This window comes from Orycteropus afer, unplaced genomic scaffold (assembly GCF_000298275.1).
Source record: "Orycteropus afer afer isolate SDZICR_OR568_19922 unplaced genomic scaffold, OryAfe1.0 scaffold00056, whole genome shotgun sequence".
NCBI classification, from domain to species: Eukaryota; Metazoa; Chordata; class Mammalia; order Tubulidentata; family Orycteropodidae; genus Orycteropus; species Orycteropus afer.
The window spans coordinates 10150284-10156283 of NW_006921643.1; the positions used below are offsets into that span (position 1 = coordinate 10150284).

At 41.2% G+C, this 6000-nt stretch overlaps 1 protein-coding gene across 1 annotated transcript in view; it reads left to right on the forward strand.

The window, feature by feature from the left end:
* ARHGAP26 (Rho GTPase activating protein 26) overlaps positions 1-6000 on the forward strand; it is a 778689-nt gene that overhangs the window by 346589 nt on the left and 426100 nt on the right. The window lies entirely within an intron of this gene.

Consider the following 6000-nt stretch of genomic DNA (forward strand, 5'->3'; position numbering starts at 1 on the left):
CCACTTCAGAAACCCAATGGGGGTTGCTATGAGTCAGAAATGACTGTATGGCAGTGAGTTTAGTTTAGTTTGAGGCACAGAAGGGAATATCTCACTGCCGTCAAGAGAGAAGAGCCAGAGGTGAATGGAGCGTGTTCTTGGACCCAAGATCCCTGCACTGGACCTCTTTGGCAGAGATGCCTGGCAGAGACCCGTGGCAACAGAACCAAAGTAGTGCCGTGGGAAGGATGACTGGTGTCAGAACTGGTAAAAAGGCTGGAGGTTGGTGGGATGTCTGGACTCAGAGGAATAGCCTTGGGCTGCTGATGGTGATTCTTCCCCTTATGAAGTTAGAGAAGGTCAGACGAGGATGGTACCCCTACATCCTTTTCGGAGTTTACATTGGTAGATCAGGCCAAATAATCTCTCACAGTGGTTGTACCAACCTATGTTCCCATCAGCAATGTCTGAGGGTTCCAGTTGTTCTACATCCTTCCCCATACTTGGAATTGTCAGTCTTTTTAATTGATTCTGATGTGTGTGTGGTAGTGTTCTATTGGATTTATATTTGCATTCTCTTCATGAGTAATGGTGTGGGAACCATTTGGATATAGTCTTTTGTAAAATGCTTGCACCATCCTTTGGCCATTTTGTCACTGCATACTTGTCCTTTTAATAAAAGTGAATATGAACATCCAGAGTTAATGTGAAGAGAAAAATGCAGAGAGAGAAGCTGCTTGTGGGGGCACTACCTGGATTTTGATAAAAGACCTGGGCAGTGGTGCTGACACCTTGAGTTCAAGCCCCAGCCTTCCTACCTGCTAGTTGGCTGTTTACTTATCTTTCTAAGCCTATTTCCTCAGGTATAAAATGGAGATAATGATAGTAGTATCTCTCTCACAAATGTATTGGAAGGTTTAAATGAGATATATGGGTTATTTACAGTACAATGCCTGATGCATAGTACCAGGTACTGTCAAGTGGATTGTGACTCTTGGTGACCTCATGTGTGTCAGAGTAGAATTGTGATCCATAGAGTTTTCAATGACTGATTTTGTTTTTTTTACCCTCAGCATCATTTTATAAATTTTTATTTATTTATTTATTTTATTTTTATTTGGGTGAAAGTTTACAGAGCGAATTCACTTTCCATATAGCAGCTCACATACACTTTGTCTCATGACATTGACTGCAGTCTCCCACAATGCAACAGCTCTCCTCTCACTTCCTCTCCATAGTTACCTCTTCCCTGTGTCCTTCCCTCCATGCACTCTTGTCCCCTGAGCTATCTTCCTGCACATACACAGCCTTTCTATTCTTCCATGATTGTTCTCTCCAAGGAGTGCATCTACCTAATGCAAATGTTCAGCTCATATGCCTGTCTTTTGTTTGGCTAGAAGCCACAGGAGTGGATTCAATTCCAGACCTGAAGGGCAGCTAGGGGCCGTAGTCTCAGTGGTTCCATCAGTCTCTATCAGACCAGCAAACCTGGTCCCCCCCCTTTTTTTTTTTCAATGATTTTGAGTTTTGTTCCACATTGTTCTCCCAGTGTATCCAGGATCTCCTTCATAGATCTCCCTCTGAGCGGTTGACAGTGGTAGCTGGGCACCATCTAGTTCTTCTGGTCTCATAGTTGTATAGGCTGAGGATCACGTGGTGTACCAGTCATTTGAACTAATTGTTTCCATGAATCTTTAGTTTTTTCATTCTTCTTTGCTCTAGACGAGGAAAGACCCATCATTGCATCTAGATGGCCGCTTGCAAGCTTCTAAGATCCCAGTCAGTGACTGATTTTTGAAAGTAGACTGCCAGGCCTTTCTTCTGAGGCATCTCTGGGTGGATTGAACCTCCAGCCTTTCAGGTAGCAAGCATGTAAACCATTTGTACCATCCAGGGACTCCACATAGTTATGGTCAATATATATGTTAACCATGATGATGGAGATGGTGGTAGGAAAGAGGAGGAAGGGGAGACTCCTCTTGGAGGGTAGAATGTTATAAGTATGAGAATCATTTTGAGTGCCAGGTGGTAGAGCAAACCTTTTTTCTCACTCCATCTGTCTGGTCAATAATAAATCACCCTGCTGTGCATTCCTGCACTGGTCCCATACCAGGCACCCATATGTGGGACTGTGGGTGTCACCCCGAGTTCATTGCACCACTCAGCTCACCGAGTTTTCATTCTAGCAGTTACCCAACCATTTTTTCTTTCCCCACCTCCTTTTTTTTTTTTCCACTTTGAGTAAGGTGAATAGCCTGCATTTATGAAGCCCCTTTTTCTTATAGAGCACTCTGCTAGGATATTTCTATGGAATTATAACCAACCAGTTCTGGTTCCAGCTATCAGGAAACTTAATGTCCAACTAGTAGTAGTAACAAGCAGCTTACCCTATCGTTAGAGCATTCATTATGTGCCAGATACTGTGATAAGTGTATTCACATATAAGTGCATTGAATACCACTATTCTTTTGAGGTATGTACTACTATTTCTTTTATCGATATTGGGAAATACTGCCCAAGGTCACACAGCCAATTTCAAGAGCTAGCATTTGAACTTAGATCCAAACCTATCCTCTTCATATTATCCTGCCTCCCCAGCAAGTGGATGCCACACTATAGGCACTCACTTGGCTATGCCAAGAGATTTGGAAGACAGCTACCTGGCCAACTGACTGGAAAAGATCCATATTTGTACCCATTCCAAAGAATGGTGATCTCACAGAATGTGGAAATTATCAAACAATATCATTAATATCGTATGCAGGTAAAATCTTACTGAAGATAATTTAAAACAGTTACAGCAGTATATTGACAGAGAACGTCCAGAAATGCAAGCTGGATTCAGAAGAGGACGTGGATTGAGGGATATTATTGCTGATGTCAGGTGGATCTTGGCTCAAAACAAAGAATACCAGAAAGATGTTTACTTGTGTTTTATTGACTATGCGAAGACTTTTGAATGTGTGGATCATAACAAATTATGGCTAACATTGAGAAGAATGGAAATTCCAGAATGTTTAATTGTACTTATGAGGAACTTGTACATAGATGAGGAGGCTGTTGTTTGAACAGAACAAGGGGATGCTGCATGGTTTAAAATCAGGAAGGGAGTACATCAGGGTTGTATCCTCTCTCCATACTTAACTCAATCTGTATGCTGAACAAATAAACCGAGAAGCTGGACTATAAGAAGAAGAATGTGGCATCAGGATTGGAGGAAGACTCATTAACAACCTATGATATGCAGACAACACAACTTTGATTGCTGAGTGTGAAGATGACTTGAAACACTTACTGATGAAGATTGAAGACTACAGTCTGCCGTATGGATTACATCTCAATATAAAGAAACAAAAGTCCTCACAACAGGACCAGTAAGCATGATAAATGGAGAAAAGTCTGAAGTTCAAAGATTTCACATTGCTTAGTTCTACAATCAACACCAATGGAAGCAGCAGTCAAGATGCCAGACATCGTATAGCATTGGGCAATTCTGCTGCAAAGTACCTCTTTTTTTTTTTTTTTTTCCTTGTGACTTGGGTGAAAGTTTACAGAACAAATTCATTTTCCATACAGCAGTTCACATACAGTTTATCTCATGACATTGACTACAGTTTACCACAATGCAACACCTCTCCTGCCACTTCTTCCCCATAGTTACCTCTTCGCTGTGTCCTTCCCTCCATGCACTCCTGTTCCCTGAGCTATGTCCCTGTGCATACACAGTCCTTCTATTCTCCCATGATTGTTCTCTCTGAGGAATGTATCTACCTAGTGTAAATGTTCACCTCATGTGCCTGTCTTTTGTTTGGCTGGAAACCATAGGTGTGGGTCCAATTTACAAGGGACCTCTTTCCAGTGCTGAAGAGTGAAGATGTTTCCTTCAAGGCTAAGGTGCGCCTGACCCAAGCCATGGTATTTTCAGTCACCTCATATGCATGTGAGAACTGGACAATGAAAAAGGAAGACTGAAGAAGAGTTGATGCTTCTGAGTTGTGGTGTTGGTGAAGAATGCGGAAAGCGCCACGGACTGCTGAAAGAACTAACAAATCTATCCTGGAAGAAGTTCAGCCGGAATGCTGCTTGGAAGCGAGAATGGCCAGACATCGTCTCACCTACTTTGGTCATTTTGTAAGAAGGGACCACTCCCTGGGGAAGGATATCATGCTTGATAAAGTGGAGGGACAACAAAAAAGGGGAAGGCCCTCAATGAGATGGATTGATACAGTGGCTGTGATGATGGGCTCAGGTATAGCAAAAATCATGGGGCTGGCTAAGGACCGGGCTGTGTGTCCTTCTGCTGTACATGAGGCCGCTATGAGTTGAAGATGACTTGTTGGCACCTAACAATAACAACAACAACAAAATCTCTCTTCCTGAACCAACTTGAACCAAATTAGCAAATCATTAACAGCCCACAAGCTCACCAGATACAGTCTAAATATTCACATAGACATGTATGCACCTTCCCCTGCCTCCCCACTCTCAGAAGCAGTGAGGCCACGACTTGCCCTCGGGATTAGATTTCCTAAATCTCTAAAGTCTGTTTTGTTAGGTAGGGTGCAAAAAGTTGGAAAGTTCTTTGAAGTCCTGAGTGTGCTCCTGATAATCTTTATTATTACAAGCACAGTGACATTACTAAGGGCATGCAGAGGTTGTAGAGTGCACTGTTAGAGGAGATGATACTAAAATGACTGTCTGTGAATTTTTTGTGCAGTGTTTCAGTAGGAATTTATTATTTCTTATTGTAGTTATTTATAACAACAAAAGCATTATCAAGGCTAAAGGTCTATGCTGATTTACTTTTTGAACTTTCTAATGCACTTCAGACAGAGCTGTCATTATTACCCAATTACAATGATGCTTTGAATCACATGGTTTCATCTGCATGCAATGTAAGCATGTGCTGCCATTTTGGTTGCTGCTAGTGTTTTTATAGTTGCTGATTTTGTCAAATTTTCTGGTGTTTTAGCTACAATATTTTCATAGTTAATATTTGTGAACCTATATCAATAACTTTTTTGAGAATGAAGTAATTTGAAAAAGGAGAAAAATAAAAAAACTTCTGCTCAGTTAATAATGTAACTAAACAAACAAAAACCTAAAAATGTTACAATTCACTGAAGAAAGTTTTTATAAAACAATTTTGTTAGTATTCATTTAATCTAAGAAATAATACATTTAGTCAGTTTATAAGTACATTTATCACATTGTGAGATTGTGAAGTGGCACAGGACCAGGCAGTGTTTCGTTCATGGGGTCGCTATAAGTCAGAGCCAATTCGACAGCACCTAACAACAGCTGCAACAGCAGCAGCAACATTTATCACATATTATTCTATGATTAAAATTGATAATAAAATTACTAAGGATTCTGTATGGTCTCATAAGATAGGAGGTCCGTTTAGGATGTTTGACACTATGAATTAGCATACTAGGTGACAGACCCACCCTAGTGACACCACTGTACAAGAAACAAGTTGACTTTTCACCTGTTGTTGATATGTGCTGTCAAGTCAGATCTGACTCATAGCAACCCCTCCTTGGGTTTCCAGTGTGGTATCTCTATGCAAGTAGATTGCCCAATCTTCCTTCTGAGGAGAGGCTGGTGGGTTTGAACTGCCAACTTTCTGGTTAGCAGTCAAATGCCTTAGGCACTACAACACCAGAGTTCCCACTTTTCTTCTACAAGGCAGAATTATATCCAATAATGTGGTCTCCCCTCCCTCCACCATTACTGTCCAGTCACCTGTGACTCAAGGGAATCCCATGTGTGTTAGAGTGGAACTGTGCTCCATAGAATTTTCTTTCTTTTTTTTTTTCCCCCTTTTAATTGTGATTTGGGTGAAAGTTTATGGAGCAAATTAGTTTTCCATTCAACAATTCATACCCATTTTGTTTTGTGACATTTATTGCAATCCCTATAATGTAATGGGAGCTCTGGTAGCATAGTGGCTAAGGCACTTGACTGCTCACCAGATGGCTGGCGGTTCAAACCCATCAGCCACTCCTCGGAAGGAAG